The sequence below is a fragment of the Pinus tabuliformis genome, chromosome 2_1 (assembly GCF_031772625.1).
Source record: "Pinus tabuliformis cultivar Carrire ecotype Pingquan chromosome 2_1, CPIR1, whole genome shotgun sequence".
Lineage (NCBI taxonomy): Eukaryota > Viridiplantae > Streptophyta > Pinopsida > Pinales > Pinaceae > Pinus > Pinus tabuliformis.
In genome coordinates, this window is record NC_142299.1 from 376,836,732 (window position 1) to 376,862,657 (window position 25,926).

The 25,926-nt window shown below is 37.2% G+C and overlaps 1 protein-coding gene across 1 annotated transcript in view; it reads right to left on the reverse strand.

The window, feature by feature from the left end:
• LOC149200428 (L-arabinokinase-like) overlaps positions 1-25,926 on the reverse strand; it is a 481,920-nt gene that overhangs the window by 143,993 nt on the left and 312,001 nt on the right. The window lies entirely within an intron of this gene.

Consider the following 25,926-nt stretch of genomic DNA (forward strand, 5'->3'; position numbering starts at 1 on the left):
TCCTGTTGCTCCTCCTCCTCCCCCTTCTCCCCCTCTATGCCTTCCACTACCTCCTGCTCTAACCAACCATCGGCAGACTCCATGAGAGGCCTCTCAGCCTCAACCCTCCATGCAGCAGTGGTGTCAATCCCATCCAATGAGATGGCCTCCATATCAGGTGTCCTCTCAAGTTGCCTCACCCACAATCAAAGATTGTAGTAGAAGTAGACCATGTCATTAAGTCGCTGGGACCCCAACCTGTAGAAAGATCATGAAATAATAATTAAAAAAACATATATATCGTTTAATGAATTCAAAAAATTATTTGGAAATTTGCAATATTTTAAGTTTTAAAGTTAACCTGTTGCGCTTCTTGTTGTGTAATTTTTCAAATAAACTCCAGTTGCGCTCTCAGCCTAAGGAGCTACATGTTTGGCTGAGGATTTGAATGGCAAGCTTTTGCAGTTGGGGTACCCTGGCACCATACATTCTCGACCATGCATCTACAACAAAATTACAAATAAAATTTTAAATAAACATAAGAAAAAAAATGAAATTTGAAATTTGAAACAAAGTATGAAGTTATGAACTTAAAGAGACAATGAAATTTGAAACAAACTAAAAAATACCTGGCATTTTAGTCGTCCTATCAGTCACATCCATGTCAAAACCAAATGTGCCACCTGCCATCATGTATATCTCCATTTCATTGGAGATTTTTGTACGTTCTGCTGGAGATCGCACCATGCTGTGAACACAGGTTAAGAATCCATCCATGATCTCAACATCAAATACGAACCCACATGGGTAAGAAAATGCGGGGTTCAGGTAGATCCCTCCAGCATGAATGGGACGATGGAGTGTGTTGTTCCATCGTTCATCAATCACTTCCCATGGGAGGAGTTGTTTTTGAAACCCCTCATCTCCCTTATCATCATAGTAGGCTCGAACAAATTCTTTGGCGCTGTCAATGGCCTTATACAAATAGCCCATTACGAGCTTCTCACCATCAACTAATCAAAGAACCTTTACCAAAGGTTAAGTAACGGTGCACACCTCCTGCACTCCTGCCCAGAAGTCTTCCTGGTATGAAACTAATCTGCATATGGCCTCTCTCTCTTGTTTGCGGCTCATTGTCAAAGCACACCACTCCTCTGAAAAAAACATTCTCTTTACATCCCACATAGAATTCAAGAGGGATTGAAGAGATATGAAACTGGTGGTAAACCATGTAATGGAAGAGCGAACCAACTCTTTATTGTTGGTGAATTTTCTCATCAAGCTAAGCATAGATGTATGATTATATATAAATTTTGTAATGCTTTTTTATGACTCAACAATATCTTTGACAAAGGAAATTTTTCCTATGTCCTCCAACATCAAATCAATACAATGTGCAACACAAGGTGTCCAAAATAAAGTAGGATGCCTCTCCATAAGCATCTTGCCAGCAACAACATAATTTGCAGCATTGTTCGTTATGATTTGGACAACATGTTCTACACCCACCTCCAAAATAAACACATCTAGCAAATCACATAAAGTTTTTGCATCTTTGATATGTGAAGATGCATCACTAGATTTCATGAACAATGTCCCCTTAGGACAACTAACCAAGAAGTTTATAAGGGTTCTCCCCTTTTGGTTGGTCCAACCATTTGACATCACAGTTCATCTTGTTTGTGCCCATGATGCCCTAAACTCCTCCAATCTTTTGGTGCAGTCAACCTTTTCATTTTGAAGAATTCGACCTCTAAAGTCATCATAAGAAGGGATTTTGTACCCTGGGCCCAATGTTTTAAAACTCCGACTCCGACTCCGACTCGGCCGAGGGTCGACTCCGACTTGGTATCGACTCGGCCGGCTCGATTTCAATGACTCGGTCATTGTAAAAAATACATTAAATATTTATTTTTTATAAAAACACATAATTTTAAAGATTTTCATTCATGTTTCCAAACACACAGCATTAGAATATAGATAGAAGACAACATATTATCAAAGTAGGCTCATGAATATATCCATTATATCAAAATGGCACCCAGTGTATTGTCCAATACATACACGATGATGATATAGAGATCAAAACAAAAACAAATAACCAAGGAGGCTATAAATGGCCTCTACAACAAAACTCTGTGACCAGTACTACTGGCTACTGCTAGAGTTGCCAACATCATCTGGGTCAGTGTTACTTGGGAGCGGGAGCGAAAGTGGGGAGCAAGAGCGAAAACAGGAGCTGGAGCGACATTTTCAGAAGCTCCTAGTTTGGGAGCGAATCCTGGAGAAGTTCGACAACCAATGTCACTAACATCAAGGTACAAAGAGGGATTGGTGCTCTTGGTTAAATACGAGTTCCATACCCTAATACAGGACAAAATTCAATGGAAACATTGCAATCCTCCAATCCTGAAATCCTGAAAATCTGATAAGTCTACTGAATTTTGAATGAAATCTAAAATTCTACTTTCTCCATATGAAATCCAATGAGGCCGGAACCACTCTCAAACATCCTGAGTCATTTCATGGTAATGTTAAAAATTTAAGTAAAAGGATGAAAATGAAGATTAAGGAGAATGTCACTTTTACTTTAAGAATTTAACATTACCATGAAATTTGAGTAGCATATCAATACTAGGAGAGGTGAATGGACCCCAATTAGCACTTAACCAATTTAGAAAACACCTTGGAGTCCCCAACAATCAGCTAAATGTTAAAAAGTTCAAAAAAAATTAGAAAAATCGTTGTTTTTTGTGGGGACTGGCTAGATTTAATGACTCGGCCGAGTAGATGTGGAAACGGCCGGGTTGACCGAGTCATGATTGACTCGGCCGAGTCATGCAATAACTCGGCCGAGTCAGTCATGACTCGGCCTCCCGAACTGGTTTTTCTGCCGAGTCATAAAATTCTTCAATGACTCGGATCAACTCGGCCGTTTCGGATTCGATTCGGCCGAATTTTAAAACTATGCCTGGGCCAACAGTTACAATAGCATCAACATCAGGCTAGAAAAATGGATTATTCCTTGCAATGCTGAAAGGAATATCACTCCAAAGGAGAAATTTGGCCAACAACTTGTCAGCTTGTTCTTTCTCAGTTTTTTAAGCATTGAAGTGATAGACGGTTGTGAACCAAGCGTGCTTCTAGGAACAAAAAATGATGAGGCAGCTATTGCGTTGGTTGTAGATATTGATGTTGAATTATAACCAGTGCCACTTCCTTCACCTGAGCCTAACACCCTCTTTGCTAGTTGCCTCTTCATTTCTGCTTTGGACTCTCTGTCATGCTCTAATTCTTCCAATGATCTCATGGCTCTTCAGATGATTTCCGGATTTGTATTTGTGCAAAGTTGTATTTGTATTTGTGCAAGGCTCTACATCAAATCCAGCGATTTGTGCAAGATGATACTTCAATCTATAAACCCCCCCTGACATATGATGCCCACACAACTTGCAACTCAAATTCATTCTATCAAACCCTCCATCAGGTTCACCAAATTCCCACAGAGGGTCCAATTTCCTTGGCATGTTTGTAACTTGGTTGAACTCTTGACTCTTGAGTTTTAAATTTGTAAGATGAAGTTTGAACTTTGAACTTTGAAGTTGAATGGTGAACCTATGGCAAAATAATGATTGCAAGTTACAAAAACTAAAAAAAATTACATATATGAGTAACATGACAAAACACATGAAATTTTTGACAATTTATTAATTTAACAAACAAAAACCCCATCAAATCAATTCAAAAATATTTGATAAACAATGGGTTATCCAAACCCAACCAAAAACATAAAAAAACAAAAAACAAAACAAAACACATAAATTCGGCGCCCATACCGGTTTGCTGGAGAAAATTGATCCTCTCCTCCTCAGCTTTAAATCCACCAGGGTTTTTGACACGTTTTTCTCCTCAAATCAACTCCTAATCGACAAGTTTTTTTCTCCTAGGTCGCTCCCAATCCACCGCTACCCCTGACTGTCGAAATGAATTAAAAAAAATCGTTTTTGCCTATTATAAACTCATTGTCCACCGGCCCTGCGATTTTTACGCATCGAATCAGGATTTTTATGTTGTTATCGCAATTATTTCAAATAATCGCGATTTTTTCAGAAAAAATCATGAAAAAAAATTTGTTTATTTATCGCACGATTATATCAACAAAAAATAAAAATCGTGATTTTTCGATTTAATCATGATTAAATCACTATTTTTGCATCATTGATGTACACCTCTTCCTCTATCACCCCACTCAGAAAAGTTGTCTTGAAGTCCATCTAGTGAATTTGCCATCCCATCTGAGCTGTTATGTATACAATTGACCGAATAGAGGTGTTTCTGGCAACTGGGGCGAATGTCTCCTCATAATCTATCCCTTCTTTTTAACATACCCCTTTGCTACGAATCTAGCCTTTACTTCTCTACATTGCCATCTACAGCATACTTGATTTTGTAGATCCATCGAGAACCTACAACTAACCTATCCTCAAATCTCTGCACCACCTCCCAAACATCATTCGTCATGATAGAGTTGTACTCTTCTACCATGGCATCTACCCATACCTGATGTTGTGCACCTTCTCGAAAGCTGGAAGGCTCTACAACCTGAGCTACCAATGCTTGATATCCGCTAAGCTACCTGCATTGTCTTTTGTTCGTCCTAGGAGCTCCAACAAACTCCTCTGCATCTCTCAATGTCTAACGAACCTCTTTGCTAGCTCAACCACTAGTACAGGGAGGTTCTACAACCTACTCATCCTACCCCTGTTTCTTTGTCTCCTGAGATCTCACTGAATTCCCTGCTCCTGAGGAAATACTAGTATTGGTTACCGTACTGGAACCCTGTAACTGTCCCACTGGTGGCCCCACTGGCTATCCCTGTTGTTGCACCAATGGAGCTTCAATTGGCTGATCTTGATCACTTGAAGGCATCTCACAAGATCTCTTAAAAGCTCGATCTTCCATGAACTTTACGTCTCTCCTTACTACAATCTTCCTATTGCTAGGAATATAGATCTTGTATGCCTTGGAGGCCTCACTATACCCAACGAGAAACCCCTTCTCTGTAGTCTGATCCAATTTGGTGTGCTTTTCATCTGGCATGTTGCAATAAGCAACGCTGCCAAAGATCCTAAAGTGACTGACTCTTGGCTTCTTCCCCATGAAGACCCCTTTTGGCGTTTTCTTTCCCAATGCTCTATGAGGAATCTGGTTCTGAATGTATATTGTCGCAATATATGCCTCTTCAGATAGAAACTTGGGCAGATCCTGCTCATATAACATTTCTTTTGCAACCCCAACTATGGTTCTGTTTTTCCGCTCCACTACCCCATTCTGTTGTGGATTATATGGAGTTGTCCATTCTTTTTTTATGCCTTCCTCCACACAAAAATCTATGAAGTCTTTATCAATATAGTCTCCACCATTATTTGAACGAAGCTCCTTGATCTTCTTCCCTCTCACATTCTCAACAAGGGCCTTAAACTCCCTGAAATGATCGAAGACCTCATCTTTGGTCTTCAAGAAGTAGATCTAGGTTTTCCTGGAATGGTCATCAATAGAGGTGACAAAATATTCGGCACCACTAAGAGCTCTAGTGATCATCGGGCCACAAATATCTGAATGTACAAGGCCTAACACACCATCTACTATGTTGTCACTTCTTGGAAATGTTGCCTTAGCATACTTCCCAAGTACGCATCCTCTGCACACATCATCATGTTCTGTGCCATGTTTCGGAACCCCTGTTATTGTTTCCTTGAGCATCTTGAGTGCTCCATCATGTAGATATCTTATTCTCCTATGCCGTAACTCATTCAGCTCCTTCCCACTGCTACTGTCACTGCCTATTAGTGCCATTGGAGAGTCAAGCTGTAATTTGTACAATCTGTTGCTTCAAACTCCAATCTGTCTTACTTTCTTCCGTCTTGAGTGTCTGACAAAAACTTTCTTCCCTACGAAGTGGATATCATATCCCTTATCCTATAACTAGGATAATGAAATTAGGTTCATACCCAATCCAAACACATGCAATACATCTGTAGCACTAGTGCTTGTTGCTGACTCCCTCTGAAAATCGATGGCACCTCTCCCTACTAGAGTACACTTCGTTTTGTTTCTCATAGTAATCTGGAAGTCCATCTACTCCTCGTTGTAGCTAGAGAAATATTCTCTAACCCCTGTCATATGAGCTGACGCTCCACTGTCTATATACCAGACACACTAGGAAGCTGATCTTGACAAGCAAGAAAATTCGTCCTCCAACCTGGAATACAAGCTTGAAGCCTCCTGAATGTCAATTTTGTCCATAGTCATAGGAAGGACAATTTGTGTGTTATTCCTCTTCCACCTGACATTCATTCTGCAACTGCAAACCGCTGCAAAACCCTATGCATCTAACCAGAACTCTGCTCCACAAAAATCTGAGTTGTTCTTGCTCCCTCTGACTGTTGGAATCACACTCCCAAGAAAATCAAATTTTTCTACCAATCCTGCACTGAAAAAAAAATTAAACTCTTGCCCTAGAAAATCGGCCTACCTATCAGTGAATTACGCAGCCTTTAGGAATTTCGACCTACTACTCCTTCTGAGCAGCGAAATTTTCTCCTCTGCTTCTAAGCTTCCCGATTGATCACTTAAGCTCTGATACAATCTGAAAATTTCATCTATTGCAACAACTAGAAATTATTCTTCTACTTGTAAAAATTAATTATGCATTTTATTTGCTATGGCAAACAACGAATAAAATCACAACTGCAAATTTTCAGCAAAAAAAATACTGCAGAAAAATAGCAAACTAGAAATTAAGAGATTTTAGCGCACATAAAATTTTGGCATTGTTATTTTTGGACAAATATCCCTGAAAAAACCCAATGTGGGAAAACCGATGCAGCAGGTGAGGGTTTTATTATTATTATGCAACTGAAATTCTGAATACAATAAAATGATTCCAAACTGGCATTTCTATCTGAAATAAATACTAGTCAAAATATTTGAGGGAATTTTACCCCCCTCTCCAAGCAATCCCAGCTCAATTTAAACTCAGAAAATGACCCCTAAAATGATCCGCATCAACCTCTGTGTTGGCTCTGCGCAGTCCCTTGCACGCTCAGCCTGGAACTACCTCCGAAGCAAACAACATGTTTGTCTCTTCTGCTGGAAGTCTCTGTCCAAGCCTTTAGGAAATTTTCCAGGCCTCCGACCCCTGAAACAACCCACTCCACAGCTAAATCGAACTGCCCTTCTTGAGACACTGTGTAGCCTCCTGGAGAATAATTATGGCCTCCTCTTCTGACTCCTCCAGAACTAGAAACTCCTCCAGAAAATCACTATGTTGCCCCTCTGCCACCTGCTACTCCATAATTGCCTCGATTTCACTGTTGAATCATCTGCCACTGGAAAATCGAACTGCCTAGATCACTAAGTATTTGCAATTGGTGTATTTTCTCCAAGTGCCCATCGACTTCCTCTTAAAATCCATTGTTGGAGCATCAATAGCCAAAATTAAAACTTAATCAATGGATAGGATCATCATGGACACAATCCCTGTGAGTTTCTAGATGATTTGCACCTTATCTTAATTAAATCTGATTAATTAACCATGTTCCCTAAGTTTAGACTCAGGAAATATTTAAAAATTGGTTAATAATCTAATGAAGTCATCTCAAAGTGAAATTTCCAGAAACGATTTATGGGTTTTAAAGATCTCATGTATTCTAGCGTCTCTACCAAATTTTGTGGCTAAAACAAATCTGACGCTACAGAAACTAACACATATTGGTATCCACGTATCACCCTCCCATGTGGAATCTTCAGCGGGTAGGTTCTTCCACTCAATGAGATACTCTGAAATTGATCAATTTCATAGCTGTCTGATTCTTGTTTCCATGACTACTTCAGGCTCAAATATGATTTTTCCTTCTTTGTCAAATTTTGGCAACACTATTTGAACTGGAAGCTTGTCAACTATAACCTTCTTTAAGCATGAAACATGGAAAATTGGGTGTACTCGAGAAAATGAAGGCGGCTCCAATTTGTATGCCATAGTACCAATATTTTGCAACACCTTGTAAGGACTGTACGACTTGGGTGATAATTTATTATCATTCTTAGCTTGCTTGAGAAACATTTGTTTGTATGGTTGTAGCCGTAAAAATACCCAGTCACCTACACCAAAATTTCTTTCACTGCAATGTTGATCTGCGTGTTGTTTTTTGATTTTGCGCCAGATTGAGGTTATGATTTATGAGTTGGAGAACTTGTTGATGCTTGATGTGATCTTCCACTGCTTGAACCTTAGAATTTTCTCTTAAAGATGATGATATGGATGGTCGATGATATCCATAAAGTGCCATAAATGGGGTCATTTTTGCTGCAGTATGGAAGAAAGTGTTGTACCACCATTTTGCTAGAGGTAACCAATTGACCCATTGTGTTTGTTTATCAGATATAAAGCAATGAAGATATCCTTCCAAACATTTGTTCACTATCTCAGTTTTCCCATCAAATTGAGGATGATAAGATGAGCTATGAACTAATTGAGTACCAAGACAAGAAAATAATTTCGTCCAAAAATTGCCAATGAAAATGGGATCTCTGTCACTTACTATAAAATTTGGATTTCCATGAAGCTTTTGAATTGTTTCCATAAATGTAGTAGCAACTATACTGACTTTAAAAGGATGAGACAATACACAAAAGTGTGCATACTTGGTAATTCTATCAACTACCACTATGATGACACTCTTTCCTTCAGACTTGGGTAAACCTATGATAAAATCCATTGGTACCTCTTCCTAACGCTGACTAGAAATGGCTAAAGGTTATAACAGACTCAGGGTCTTAATTGTCTCAACTTTATTTTGTTGGAAAACCAAACATTCTACCACAAACTTTTGAATACCAAATTTAATGTAATCCCAAAAAAATCATTTTTGACCCTATGGTATGTTTTTAAAAATCCTGGGTGCCCCTATAAGGGAGAGGTGTGCAATTCCAAAAGAATCTTTTGTTTGAGTTGGGAATTCTTACAAAGATATAAGCGATCATTGTACCATAATGAATCATTTTTCCAGCTAAATGTATCAGATGTATTGGGATCTTGTTGCAACTTTTGAATGAGTGACCACACCTCTTCATCATTCTTCCATTCATCCCTTGCTTCAATTATCCACTCAAGTTGGATAATAGAAATGGCACAAAGCAATGCTTCTACATCCTCATCCTTTCTTGAGAGTGCATCTGCAACAACATTTTGCTTCCCCTTTCTGTAGATGATTTCAAAGCCATAACCCAACATCTTTGTCACACATTTTTGCTGCTATTTTGAAGATAATCTTTCTTCCAAAAAGTATTTAAGACTACATAATTTGTTTTTACTTTGAAGTGTCTTCCCATTAGGTAAGGTCGCCATTGCTTCAGTGCATGTAGCAACATTTCCTTCTCATAAATAGGTTTTTGTAAATACTTTCTTTTGATTGGACGCCTTTCAAAAGAAGTGGGTCTCCCTTCTTGGATTTAAAACAGCACCAATTCCATTTCCTGAAGAATCACATTCCACAATAAAAGATTTTGTGAAGTCTGAAGAAGCTAAGATTGGTGCTTGGCACATTGCCACTTTAAAATGTTCAAAGGTCTTCGTTGCTTTTGGAGTCCAAGAAAATGTATCTTTCTTCAGTAATGATGTTAGAGGTGCCACTATTCTCCCATAATTATTAACAAACTTGTGATAATACCCTGTCAACCCAAGAAATCCTCGAAGATGCTTTATGGTTGTGGGGATTTTCCATTCCTTAATGGCTTTAATTTTGTTAGAGTCTACTTTAACACCCTCATGAGATACAATATGACCCAAATATTCCACCTCCTGTACTCCAAAGAAACATTTAGAGGTTTTTGCATATAATTGTTTCTCCTCCAATAGTTTGAGCACCCTGTCAACATGTTAAACATGATCCTTCCAAGACTTGTTGTAGATTAGTATATCATAAAAAAATACTAACACAAATCTTTTAAGGAAAGGTTTGAAAATGGAATTCATCAAACCTTGAAATGTGGAAGGTGCATTAGTAAAGCCAAAAGGCATGACCAAAAATTCATAATGACCCTCATGAGTTCTGAATGTTGTTTCCAGAATGTCTTCAGTCTTCATTCTAATTTGACGATATTATGTACGAAGATCTAGCTTGATGAAGTAAATTGCTCCATGTAATTCATCCAACAATTCATCAATGACAGGAATGGGAAATTTATCTTTAATAGTAAGCTCGTTGAGCTCCCTATAATCTAGACACATATGCCATGATCCATCCTTCTTGTGCACCAATACAACTAGAGCAGAGAAAGAACTTTGACTAGGTTGAATTATACCAGCCTCTAGCATTTCTGCAACCATACGTTCAATTTCACTCTTTTGGGCATAAGGATATATGTAAGGCCTGATGTTTGGAGGAACACTTCCTGGAATCTGTAAGGACCCATCTTAAATTAATGGGGACATAGAGATATTAGCATGCACACGAGACATGCAAATGATAGCTACATATGCATGCATCGCCTACACTGCACTAGTGTATATATTAGTTAATATTGAAAAAACGTTCGTATTTAGGTAACAAATTAACTATTGAAATGAAAACCCAACTTATAAGAATATAGTAGGGAATATGATATACGTACCACCACCATAATACATACATATAATTCTACTATATAAAATCAAAGATAAATGTAGTATAGTGAACTCACAACAAAGGAAGTATGTACCCTACTACATACAAAGGAACTATACCCAAAAGTATTATGTACAAAAGAGTTATGATATACATATTATTCTACAAAAGAAACAACATATTCTATAAAGTCAAAGGAAAGTATACATATATTAAATAGTGAATATAATAAAGAGAAGAATATATAAAACCATAATACTATGAAAATAATTCGATTTAAACAAAAGTGAAACATAACATTATGATAAAGGAGATATTGTATAAATAAGAGTGCATGGTCAGCAAATTGGAAGGGGAGAAGGCGGTGACCGCCTCTACAACTTATGAACTTATCAAATTAAAACAATAAAGAAAGAGGAAGCGGTGGAGGAGTCTCTGAGGGCATAAAAGGAGGAAGGGTATTGTAGAAAGGGGGACATTCTGGGACACAGAGGGAGGCAGAGGAGGAACAAACAAGAGGAAGACACAGAGAATAATGGAGATTAAGCAATTGCTCTTGAGACTTTTGGGCACGGGGGCCAAAATACTTCGAATTTGAAGTATTTTGGGGCTGGGTGCTGAGACTGTACCTAGCTTGGCTGGGAGGTTTTTGGTCTTTTGGTAACGGGAGCGGGAACTGGAGCAAATCAGAAGCATCTTCAGCCAGGTAGGTACTCAACATCAAATTGATATATTCTTATATTTGGAATAGTTATATCTTGTTAAAAATTTCAGGGCTTTACATTTTGGTATCAGAGCCAGTTCAAACTTTCGGATCTGTTAAGTCTGTTAAAAATAAGGTTACATTTGAATTCAAAAAAAAATATTACGTTCTAAAGTCGTTTACTGAACTCTTGAGTAATGAAGAGACAAATAGAGGGATTTTACAGTGGTTGATTTTTTACAATGATGTATTAGTTGGATAATTATAGAGACATCAAGCTTGTTCTATGGCTCCAATTTCAGGGAATTAAGTCTATCTGTAATATAGCTTATCTTATTGCTAAAGACTCCACAATAATACATACAAGGTTTCAGGGTCTCGCTAGAGGTCCTTATGTTGTTTAATTCAAATATCAACTAGTGTGAGAATCTGTCACTGTATTGATTTATCATCTAAGATATTTGTCCCTGTAATGATATGACTCATACGTTATGTAATATGTGTACACCAAAGAGCTAAAAAAATAACAAATCATTGTACAAAAAAATCATATATATAGTAAGTCAGAACTAGAATACAAGTTTATTTAAGCTTCAGAAACAATTATGTAAGCCTCCTCAGTATTATTAATGGCACATTGATGGCGATTTTAGAAGATGATTTCCTCAGAGAAGAAGCCAATGTTGGACAAAAGAATGATGGAAGCATTATACAATTTATGCCCAAAAACAAAGAAGTGATAGACGGCCAAGGTCAGTGATTTGCATCTGCAATGACATAATTTCATCTGTTTGCAGTTATTTAAGTCCTTGTTGAACTGATATTACACCTTCTTCTGCCAAATCCTGTCTAATTTCTAGCACCACCGAAAGAATTCTCAAAACCCCACCGCTAACACACCTGACGCCAATAACAACCCAATTCTGAATCAAAAATAAATAAATTATTCTCATAGCTTCTAAACTACACGCTGGAACTGTTTAGCTGCTAAGCATGAGATTCGAACTTATTATGCTAATACTCACGCTTCACAGGGGTTTCACCGTTGTCTGATAGCTTTTGAGAATACCTTCCGTGCATTGTTCCATTCTTCAAAAATGAATACTGCACCAAGCCAACTGTTGTTGGGCTCCAATTAAACTCTTTAGACATGGGAAGGATGGCAATACTCATGTTTACACGATCCATTTTGCAAAGAAGAAAGGCAGAGAAACAAAGCAGCACAATCAACCAGCGCCTTGGAAACTCATTCAACCATAAATATCCTTTGTCTACAACCCCTACACTGTAACAGACACTAGCAATACGTTGAATGAGCTCACTGCATCTGGTGCATCTGCTTCAATGTTAGGTTCAAAATCTACATGTGCCTTAATCCTGGGATCATTTGTGTTAGGATTTTCAGAGTGTTGCCTATATTCTATAAAAGAAACGCCAATCTTTCCTGATTTTTTTTTTTGGCTTTGACCAGTTGCTATTGCCTGTCTCAAAGGAAAGGAAAAATTGAAACTTCCTTGAAGATATTCTCCAAAAACTTACATGGTGAGTTCTGCCAATATTGTTTCTAAATGCTGGAGAAGTACACTCCAACCTCCCATGAAAGAAGTTTCTCAAGTCCATGTTCCATTTCGTTGTTATTTTTCTCCTAAGTATTCTTGGTCATTTTGTGTGTTGCTGTCTATTTTACTGTAGATGAATATTTTCCTTGGCCACAGCGTAGCTTCTCCGCAAATACTACACCTTTTAGATTGAAACTAACGACCCTGCATGCATTATAAAAGCCACGGTGCTCACACATCGTTTTTAAACACCTGACGCATTGAAACTCATTTCTTAGGTGGCGTTTGGTGTCAAACAATGATATTAATTGTCTAAACCTTTGACGTATGTCAACCACAAGAGGATAAAGGAACATGCAATGGTGTGACGGTGGAGCGCTCTGGTGTTGATACATAGGTTTGCAGGTTTGAACCTGAGGCCTTTTTATAATCGCATATGACGTCTGGCTATAAGGCAAATGTTCCACCAATCCGTCAGAACGCTCCCAGGCCTTCACCGCCTGTTAAAGATGCCACACAACGATGTATCCTTCATAAGTCGACGATACATCTCCGTACCCGCAAATCAACACATGGATTAAAATCCATCGATGGGGTTGGGTTACACCGCCTGTTAAAGATGATACCCGCAACGATGTAGCTGACAACATGAACCCCGGCTACCGGAGTTTGAATTCACTCACGGCACAAGAAGTTAGACAGGCCGTCTCATAGTGCAAAAGACTGACTTGCGAACCCGGGCCTATACCCCAACCCCGTAACCTTCAGTGAGTCCTCATATCGGATGAAGTGTTTGGACGTCGTGCTGGTGATCCTTTGGCTGCATGGAGTGCAGCAGCTCGACTGTTGAGATTGCACTATCCACTTATAACACCGGCTGGTCAGAATGGCCTAGCTAATGCACTGACAACTTCTGCTGAAAGACTTCCTTGTGGAACACGGTGTGCAGATCCTGCTCTGCCTTTTGTAAGGTTATATTCAATCCCCTCACTTCCTTCACAAATGGAGATTGTAAAGCGCATTCCTGGAAAGGAAGATTGGTGGGCAGGATCTGCTCCCTCAGGTCCATTTATTTACACACCTTTTGGCAAAGGAGATACTAGTGATGACAAGAAGCAGGAAATTATCTGGATAGTCGGCGAACCTGTTCAAGTATTAGTGGAGCTAGCAAACCCATGCACATTTGAGTTGTCAATTGAAAGCATATATCTTTCTGTTAATTCTGAGAATTTTGAGGCATTTCCTACGAGTGTGACTCTTCTACCCAATACATCCCAAATAATATCATTGTCTGGGATTCCCACCTCTGTTGGTCCATTGACAGTTGAAGGATGCATTGTTCATTGTTTTGGTGTAATAACTGAACATCTTTTTAGAGATGTTGATGATCTTTTACTTGGAGCAGGACAAGGTCTTGTCTTGGTTGATCCTTTTCGAAGTTCTGGATTACCCAAGTTAAGAAACGTTCCCAATCCAAATATATCGGTAGTGCCATCATTGCCACTCTTGATTCCTCATGTGGTTGGAGGAGATGGATCAACAGTCTTATATGAAGGAAAGATCCGGGATATCCAGATAAGTCTTGCAAATGCTATTTCTATGGCAGAGGCAAATATTTCACTTTCTGGGAAGCAACAGGAAAACATAATTTCTATTGGCTATGAAATGTTACAGTCAGCTCTCCCTTTGCATCATGGTGCATCAATGGTTATCCCTGTTAGGCTACAAGCTGGGCAACTGAATTTGGAATTGGATAATGTTGGTAATAGAAATGGTCTTGGGAATGTTGGAAGGATATTCAAGGAAGGAAACAGTCCTTCATTGGTGATTCATTACGCAGGAAATGGCCAAGCTGGTGTGCAAGACACAGTTATCTACATGAGCAGCACATAAATTAAAGCAAGAGTGGTACTCTAAGTTGGATAATTCTAGTGATTTTGATTCAGTGCGTGGTAGTTGGAGAGATGAAGATAGTGCTCTTGACAATCTGGGGAGAGCAGGTTATTGTCTCCTGCTAACAATCATAGAATTGAGATTTTACAACGTAGTATTTTAGGAAAGAATTTCAGAATGTACATTCTAATGCTAGAGAATCTCTCAGCCCTTCTGTAGAAACAGTTAGAGAAGACACTAATGATTCCTCAGTGTTTGAAGGCAACATTTTGGTAGATGAAAAAACACACTTGGATTTGCAGAACCGATATGTTGAAGTTTTTTTTTACCATGAATCTCAGGACGTAGAGAGAGGTTTCCTTCCATTGCATGGATGGAGAAAAGCCTAGTATATTACCTACGAAAGGGAGTACATTGGTCTATTAGAGACTGAAGGGCAGGAGGTTGAACCAAAGCATCCTTTGACATTTGATGAATCTTCAACAAAGGACGTTGTTTCTAAGAGAAGTTCAGCATTGGGTGCTTTAGCTGCTTTAAATACTATAGATTTGCATACTACAGAAAGCAGAACTATATATAAGCCACCAATAGTGGGAAGAAATTGTGTGACTGTTCACTTGGGAATTTTTAACTCAGCATCAATGGTTTCTAAAAAAAACACATGCCTAACTTCAAAGATCAGCAATGTTTTAAATAGAGGACGGAAGAATCCAGGACTAAGGGAGATTTTGGCTTCATATGAGCACTCTGTTGGGTGATATCAGCCTCTATTTCTGTGTTAGTCTTCACCAATTTACCCCTCTTCAAATTCCCCATTCATAAGACCAGTCTGCCTAGTATAATCACATTCTATATCCATGCTAATGACAATAACTTCACCACTCTTTTGAAATTCTAAGATGAATGTTCAGTTTGCTTGCACACCTATCCACTATCTTCATGCTAAACTGAGCAATTTGCATTGCTTGCTGATAACCATCAGTCACAATTTTTTTTTGGAAAAAATAAGGTCATTAAGTTTCTGTGGATAGGTGGCTTCTGGTGTAAACTAAGCTGATCTCTCAATCTTTTCAGGTTCGTCTACCAATGGATAAGTCTTATCAATACTTCCATCCTCTGCTTCCATACTCGTTTTGACTATCTGCATAATATGTCTACAAGTATCAGTTGCACTTTTCCACACATTCAATACTAATTCATTAGACTGCTGTTTAAGATGAGGCTTCTAATCCATGTCAATCTGTGAAGGGCCCAATAAAAGGAGAATGCGAAATGCTTTTTGTAAAGATTGTATAGCCATTGTAATTTTACAGTAAAGGGTTTTAAAAAAAATCATCATGTTTCAAAAAAAATCATCATGAGCCTGTGATAAATTTCCTAAAATTTTACAAATTTAACTAACAGAATTGATGAGAGTACCTACCTGTAGTCCTGCGGTTGATGATGCCTCAAGTTGCTCCTGCTTCAGTTACCAAAAGACTGAAACCACCCAGCCAAACTGAGCAGAACCTCGCTACTCAGTCCATTAAGCTTCTCAGTTTAAGTAGACTATTCCCCCGTGCCCAGAAACCTCAGAACAACCAGCTCTCCTTCTATTGGTAACTCAAGTTTATAAATTTCCGCCCCTTCAGTATCTCTTTCCTTCCTTCTATCTTCTTCTTCCCGATGCCCTCCCAAATCTGTTCTCTCATGCTTTATAAATTATTTCTTGGCGGTGGCCGCCCTTCCACCAGCGACCCACCGCTTCTCCTCCTCATGACACCCTTCCCATGTCACGTAATATATATTTCTTTTTTTAAAAGGTATATTGACTATATTATGAATTTTGGTTTAATATCCTTTTTGTTTGTTTTTAATATAAAGGTCCTAGGTTTATACTAGGTACCTTATCTTTAATTTATTTATTTTTTTCTAATCATTTTATTAATTTATTAATATAATTAATTAATAATCTAAGATATATAATTATATAACCATCTTTTAAGATTAGCTTAATTTTTAACATCTATCTTTTATAATTATTTTTATGTTATACATTTTAAATTTAGTATTTGCCCATTAATCATGATGCATTAAGCAATATGGGTGTTGATGGGTGAATATAACTTCTATTTGAAGAAGTGTCATGATATTTAATACTTATAGTTAATTTAGTATATAAATACTAGTGCGGTGCATGTGACACATGCATATGTAGCTATCATATGCATGCATCGTATGCATGCTATTATTCTTGTGTTCTCTATATTATAGATAGGTCGTTACATACACCCCCCCTTCAGAAAACTTCGTCCCGAAGTTAGAGTTTTTATCTTATATGAATACTTATGATAGCAATTAGTACATTCTTCTTAGGATTGTGTATCGAGGTTAAATTATTACTTAATGTGAAGACACTATAAAATTGGTGTTTTGAATACTTTTAGGTTTATAACTTTAATGAACATGCCTTACTTCAATCAGGTTCCCAAGCTATTACAAAATCATCCTATCCTTCCTAATCTCTTCCGCCCCATCCTATCCATCCTCTACTGGAGTATGCCATGGCGTCAATTATACTGACCTAACCATTCATAAACTCTAAGGATGACAGCATCAGCTATACCGACCTGATTCCCAATAGGCATCCGACAGTCATCATCACACGTCTAGGGGAGCGTGATTCGCACAATGCTCCCATGACTCCAGGGTTCGGAGAATAAACGGTGGGCAACACCTCCACCCCTCCTAGTAGAATCAAGGTTAATACCCTATCATGGAATCTCTTTGAGCCTTAATTGTTCTGAGGTTTCTGTCATCACGTGGTCATTTTGGTAACGGATATTATCTGCAATCATAAACACTTGTCCATGCATTTATAAAATGTGCATTAAAATATTCAAAAACAAATAGCTTATGTATAATTCATACATGTCAACTATAGTATAACATACTTTGCCATATTCTATTCATGTCATTAACTTTCATATTTAAAATGTAATCATTCTTTGATTTCTATCTCATCAATCATATTGATATGCATAAATGATACTAAATTATAATATCTCAATTCCCATCAGAAGCAAAATTACTCAAATACTTAAACTTTACTTTGATAACTATAATTTAGTAAGATCAATAACATATTTTGTCTTGGTATCCATGTACTAGCGGAATTAAACAGATATTATGTCATAAAAATTCACGTTTATATATGATCATTTCAAAATGGTTTTGAGTCTCTGATTTAAAGTAAAGCAAATATATACAAAACATGGTTTAAAGTTCTTCAAAATTGACACAAGTTGGGGTATTTTTGACATATGATCTCCGTATCTTCCCAAGTAGCTGATCCAGGACTATACTTGTCCCACTGGACCTTAACTTGGTCTACCAGACGATTCCTGAGCTGTCAAACCCTACATTCCAGTATACGTAATGGTTCGACCGATATGGTTCCTTCGTCTGATACCTGCAGTTCCTTCCATTGAAGGTTATGAAATCGGTCAGCTATGTAATGCCTTAATACAGATACATGAAATACAATATGAACTTAATGCAAGTGAGGTGGCAGTGCAAGACGATAGGCAACCGGTCCAACTCTTTCCATGACTTTAAATGGTCCAATAAATCGGGGTGATAACCTTGTCTCTTTTCCGAATCGAATAGTACTTTTATTCGGTTTGATGCGGATGAAAACTTGATTCTTGACTTCATATTTCCTATCAGTTCCGTGAGCATCAGCATAGCTCTTTTGTCTATCCTGTGCTTCCTTTAAACATTGTCTAATTTGTTTTACCTGCTCTTCCATTTCTTAGATTAATTCTGGACCTATTATCACTCAATCTTCTAACCTATCCCAACTTAACGGTGTTCTACAAGGTTTGCCATATAATGCTTCAAATGGAAGCATTCCAATTGAACTGGAGTAACTATTATTGTATGCAAATTCAACTAAGGATAAGTATTTTTCCCAATGTGATTGCTGATCCATAACATACATCCTCAACATATCTTCAAGTACTTGATTTTCCCTTTCTGTTTGCCCATAAGTTTCAGGATAATAAGCTGTGCTTAAATTTAATTGAGTTCCTAAGACTGACTGCATGCAAGTCCAAAATCTTGAAGTAAATCGTGAATCTCTATCTAATATAATCTTCTTAGGTACTCCACGAAATCTGATAACTTCATTTATGAATACTCAAGCTACGTTAGCAACTTCGTAAGTATCTCTTACAGGAATGAAATGGGCACTTTTCGTTAATTTATCCACTACTACCAGAATGGCATTGTGTCTTTGAGAAGTAAGACGTAGTCCAATGATAAAATCCATAGAAATGATCTCCCATTTGGTCATAGGAATGTCGTGAGGTTGTAAGAGACCCGGCAGATGGGACAATGATCTATTTTTACTTGTTGACATTCCAAACATCTTGCAACAAATTGAATGATATCATGTTTCATGCACGACCATAAGAAGAGTTTCTTGGTATTCGTATACATTTTCTTTACTCCAAGATGTGCACAATATACTGCTCTGTGGGCTTCCTTAGAGATGGTGTCTCGAAGATCCCTATTATCAGGAATATACATCCTTCGATGAAATCATAAGATTCCATCGTCTTCTAGTTCATATCCATCAAACTTAGATTCTTTCGGCTTTTTACTATCAAGACTAGATCTTACCTTTAAATACCAGCTATCATTTATGAGATGTTCTAGTACTTGTTACCTTAAGTCTACTTTGATAGGTATCAAGGAGAATATCCGAGGTCTTCTGCTTAAAGCATTTGCCACTACATTTTCTTTTCCTTTAAAATAAGATATTCCAAAGTCATATTCACTTAGGAATTCACTCCATCGTCTTTTTCTGGCATTTAAGTCTCTTTGGGTGAACAAATATTGAAGACTTTGACGATTGCTTTTAAGCGTAAAACTTCGCCCTACTAGATAATGTCTCCAAATCTTTAAAGCTAGTACTACAGTGGCTAATTCTAAATTGTGAGTAGTATAGAGTTCTTCATGAGGCTTTAACTTTCTGGAGACATATGCTATTTCTCTTCTATCCTGCATTAATACTGCACCTAATCCATGTTTGGATGCATCAGTACATACCGTAAAATCTTTGTCCATGTCAAGGACTCTTAAGATTGGTGCACTAGTCAATAGTCTTTTGAGTTCAGAGAATGCTTTGATACATTCCTCAATCCATTCATATTTAACACCTTTACGCTGAAGGGTTGTAATCGGCTTTGCAATTTTGGAGAATCGTTCCACAAATCTTCGGTAGTAACCAGCTAGACCCATAAAGCTTCATGCTTCATGTGCGTTTTTCAGTATTGGCCATTCCATGATTGCTTTTACCTTCTCAGGGTCCACTGAGATCCCTTCACCTGATATGATATGACCTAAGTAATGAATCTTTTCCTCAAAGAACGAACACTTGGATAATTTTACATACAACTGATTTTTTTGAGGCAGGACAACACTATCCATAAATGATCTTCATGCTCTTTCTCATTCTTGGAATAGATGAGTATATCATTTAAAAAGGCTTGTACAAATTGATCAAGATATTTGCGGAAAACACTGTTCATAAGATTCATGAATATTGCTGGTGCATTTGTTAACCCAAATGGTACCACAGTAAATTCATAATGTCCAAAGCGTGTCCGGAATACAGCCTTAGAAATATCGCTTTCAGAAATCCTTAGTTGATGATAGCCTGATCGAAGATCAATTTTTGAAGAGACAGCGACTCCTTTCATTTGATCGAAAAAATCATCAATTCAAGGCATAGGATATCGATTCTTTACTGTAGCTCAATTCAAGTCTCGATAATCTATGCATAATCTTAAGGATCCATCTTTCTTCTTGACAAAAATTACAGCAGCACCCCTAGGTGATATACTGGGTCGAATATATCCTATATCCAATAGTTCCTTCAATTGAATTTGTAATTCTTGAAGTTCTGAAGATGTCATTCTATAAGGTGTTTTAGAGATTGGTTGAGTACCAGGGTTCAATTCTATTGTGAGATCTAGCTCTCTTACAGGGGGTAATCCTGATAGTTCCTTTGGAAATACATCCAGAAATTCGGCTAACACCGGATATTGTTCTAAGGATGGTCATTTTTCTTTACTTACTTCTTGAATTACATATGTCTGACAACATTTTCTTAAGCAACGCTACATTTTCATTATTGATATGTAGCATAAAGATATTTTTCTCTTGATTCCTTGAATTTGGATCGCTTCTCCTTCATCATTTATACTTAGAATTCTTTTCCCATAACAATCTAACCAAGCTTGATGAGCTTCTAGCCAATCCATACCTATGACAAGATCATAAGTTCCTAAGGCTGTGACATAAACTTTCAATTTAGTCGAATAGACCCCTAGGTCAATTTTGCATTGATCCACACTTAAGTCTATGGATTGGAGTTCTCCTGAGGCCATTTCTACCTGTCTAAAATCATTTTGTCTACGAGTTGCCAACCCACATTTGTTTAATGCATATGACGAAATGAAACTATCTATGGCACTAGTATCAAATAAGATTTTGAGTTTTATACCATTAATAATACCTGAAGATTCCACTGCAGTGGATTGAAGTGCTACTTGATCGTTGTTCACTAATGCATGAATTCTATGATTGCCTTGATTATTTGATATTGGTTCCTTTCCAGTCCTATGCAATATACTTGATGAAGCTTCTATACAATCACGTTGGAAATGCAGTCCTCCACATCCCCAACAATTAACCTGTGTTAGTCCTCTTGAATCAGGATGTGAATTTCTGGATAAAGAGCTTCGTCCTCTCCTGTTGCTTCCTCTCAAATTTCTTCCTCTATTAGCAGTTCCATGAGATTTCCATGGACTTGTGTTTGATGATTCAGTGGCTATAGTATTAACTGCCATGGGAGCTCTTGTTCCTACATTTCTTGGGATAAATCTATTACCATAAGGTGGCCTTGAGCTACCTCCCCTGAAGAAATTTCGGGGAGTCTTTCCTTAAAACCCCGATCGTAAAGGTTCTACTGGCCCGGTATCCTTTTTTATTCCTAGATGTTCTTCTGCATAACGGCCACATTCTATCGTTTCAGCTACTGATGATGGTTTCCACATCCTCACCAAGGCCCTGATGCGAGGATTTAACCCAAATATGAAGCGTTCAGCATGACATTCATCATAATCTAAGTAGTGAATGTATTTTACAAACTCCATAAACCTTATCTCGTATTCCTCCACTGTTTTATTACCTTGAACTAATGTATGAAAGGCTCCGGCTTCTTGTTCTTGAAAATATGGAGGTAAATACTTCGCACGAAATCTTTCCTCAAATAATTCCCAAGGAACATTATCCGTTGTGAGGTGTAGTTGTTTTTCCAGATTTCCCCACCAAATCAAAGCACTCTCCTTTAATTGAAATACAGCAATTTTTGTTTTTGCAGAAGAAGAATATTCTCTTAATTTAAAACATCTGTTCATTCCTTCTAACCATGCCTCAGCACGTTCTCCTGCTCGACCTCCTGAAAATTCTGGGAGTTTAATTTTCTGAAGCTCCCTAGAAATATCTTCCTTTGATCTTTTATACTCAAAATTCTTTGGTTCTGCTAAATTGGTTGCTAAGGGTTGAAGTTCTTCTTTGGTCTTAGCCATGGTTGACCCTTTTAATGTTTCCAATAAGGCTTCCAATGAGTTCATTATCACGGTCAACTTCGGTGCTGGAGCAATTGGTGTTGATGATGGTCTCGGTGGAGACGATGATGATGGTGGTGGCGATGGAGATGGTGATGACGACGGTGGTGGCATTAATGATGGTGATGTTGCCCAATCACGTCGTCGTCGCTCATATGTCCTTACCATTGTAATGTTTCCTGTATACATAATAAAATTTATAAGAATTTGAGGTATACATTCAGATTTAACATACAGTTTTTGCAATTGCACATTTATAAACGGGTATAGTTTTTTTGCTATTTTTACCTGCTAGGCAGGTCTTACTGGTACCGAGGTTAAGGAGGGTGGTCTTGCGACCTCCTTGTCCTAATGCAGGGAATCCTATCTTAATGTGTAACAATGCTTTTCTAAGCATGAGTTTTTATAAATCCTCTTTTAACATTGTAATAAAGCCTAACTATGTAATATAATCATTTTATTATTAGTGGACTAGTTTTAATCTATTTTCTTTTATGTAATATTTATAGTAAACGATATACATATTATCATTACTTTACATTACCGATTAATTTAAACAGTTTTTTTTTCTATATGACGAAAATCACATTAATATATATAACTGATTTTAAATTATGAAAATAACATATAACAATTTAATGAACGGCAATGATACAATAATTCTAAGTACATATATAAAATCAAATCAAAATTAATAATTTCAATTAATAATATTAACTAAATATTAAAAACTTCAATCATTTTAAAACCAAATAAAGCTTTTAAAAATATCAAAACCATTTTGTTAAGCGCTCACTATCATTTAAAAAGTCAAAACACTTCACATTCTCAAAACTACACTTTGATACAAAATAATAAAAATCTTGCCGATTTGGCTTTAACTCTAAAATCACTATATTAAATAATATTTTCAATATTATATATATATATATATATATATATATATATAATTTAAATTTAAAGTCAAAATATCAATTTTAACAATTAAATAAATGATCCTATTAAAACATTAATTTTAATTTAAATAAAACTAAATAAATGGAAATCTATACAGTGCTAGCCCCAAATATTTAACATCCACTATTTATTATATTCCTATATCATAAGTTATCCCCTCATAAGTTAATTAATTAAATTTTATGAACAAAATTAATTAAAATCATAAGCCAGAAATTTAATTAATTATAGCTCCTAGGTAAATTTAAATTTTACAAAGGCAAAATTCATGGGTCCTTAAAATTCAAATTTTAAGAGGCCCAGGGACTAAGGTAAATTGATTATTTTGCTAAATTTTAGGCCTTTGGTCCTTGCGGTTAAGTCAAAGTCAAATTTTTAAAGAAATTAATTCAAAAGTTTAATTTTTGAATTAATTAAAATGCATTTAATTGAAAATTTCGAAATTTCCTCAATATTTAAAATTTCGACGGATGAAATTAAAAGAAATTTCGATCCTCATCAACGGTCGAGATCACTTTGACAAGGATCACTCGAACTAGGAGGTCAGATGTCAGTTGAGATCATTCGATCTTAGAATCGTGTGCTAAGTAAAAGCTCTCTTGTAATTTTTTTATGAGCAATAAAGAAAAACTTTGGGGTTAATTTTTGTTGGTGTTACTCTTCGTGGAAATGTTGTAAGATGTGTTATTTTCATGCATAGATTTCCTTTTAGCCATTGATGATAGTTTTCTGAAGAGTGATTTAAGCACACGTATCTTGCTCAATCACTGGGGTTTGAATGGTAATTTAAATTTTGAATATAATAGTAGGTATCTCTATTAAATCTGAATTTTATTATCGTTTTCTCGCCCTATGTTGATGGTTGAACTAAGTTGCGGTGGAAATTCATGATTTTTTTTAGATCATTGGGCATTTGGGAAAGTTTTCAGTTGGACCAGCCAACTCCCGATTAGTATTTTCTGAAGAGCGCAACTTGATTGGATCCCGGGCTTATCACTAAAAATTTTATTGTTGATGCATGAAGGGTTTTGGGCGAAGCACCTCTGTTTAAAATCAAAATTTCAAATTTTTCTGTGCTAAATTGATAAATCTGGCTTTTAAGAGCCTTAGATTATCAGATCTGGGAGCGGAGTTGGACTCACACTCGCCAGATCTGATAGATTTGTTGTCCCTATGCATAGATCTGTAATTTTATTTCATTTTTATTTTTCTAACTAGGGTTTCTGGGGTTTCATTTATATCCGGGTTCTGGGTGTTTGTGTTTTCAGGTACAGGTTGCAGATCTAAAGGTGAAGTTTAATTTTAAAGCTAGATCTAGGCATTGGAGGGTAAGATCTAGCCTCAAAACCAGCTTTTGCAGGGACATTATTTGCAGTACAAGGGCTTCTTAAAAAAAATTTAAATCTGGAAGGGGTTTCGATTATAAATCTGAAATCAAAACATATCAAGTTAATCTGGAAATTTCTGGGTTTTACTGGGCTGCGATTTTCCATTTTGTTTGCTGTCTGGGTTTTTTCTGGCTGATTATTATTGAAAATTTTTTTAAAGGATTTTGTTGCCTTGGGTTTTATTCCTCTCCTTTGTTGTCCGAAAGTGTCCATCTCTCTTCCATACGTTGTTGTAGCCTCCCTTATCCACTAATCCTTTCAACCCTTAGATTTCTTTTGCTCCATGCAGTTCCTTCCATACTTCTGTTGCCCAATCCGTTGTGTTTTTCTTGCCTGCTCATCGCACACTTGCAAATTGCTCTATTTTCATTCACGTCCATTGCGTCCATTCCATCACACCTCCAACCTGCAATGTATTTCCTCGCTCCCTATCCATGGCCCTCATTTCCTAATCTGCTCATCAAACCCTGCCCTCGATGTTTCCTGCATCCTCCAAATCGCGTCCTCGCCGATACCTCCCTCCTGCACGTTGCCAAATCCCTGCGTCGCTGCCCAAATCCCACACCATTCTGTCCGCACCTCATTCGCTCAACCTCCTGCATGACTCCCTTCATCGTGCTCCCCTTTTCCTTTATCGTGTGGCATCTCCGTCCAAAGCAATTATCAATCCGTCGCTGCCTACATTCCCTCCGCGTTTCATTTTCTATCCATGTCTAACCCTCATATCTATCTTCAAACCTCCCTTCGCTACCCGTCGCTTCTCCTTTGCCATCCCCATTGTTGCCCTTGACCTACAATCTGCCTCGTCCTACAAACCAATCGTTGCATTCTCCAACCTCGCTCCTTTCCGCCGTCGAACTCTCGCAAACCTGCACACAATAACAAACTCGTGTTCGATTTTATTTTCATTAGCTTGTATGCGTATGGTGTTTGGTTTAGGTTTAGTTATATTTTTCTTTACTTTTCTTTTGCTTTCGATTTCGTTTAGTTTAGGGTTTAGATAGATTTAGCATTTCGATTTTCATTTTATTTTGTGGAGTTAGGCATATATATATATATATATATATATATATATATATATATATATATATATATATATCA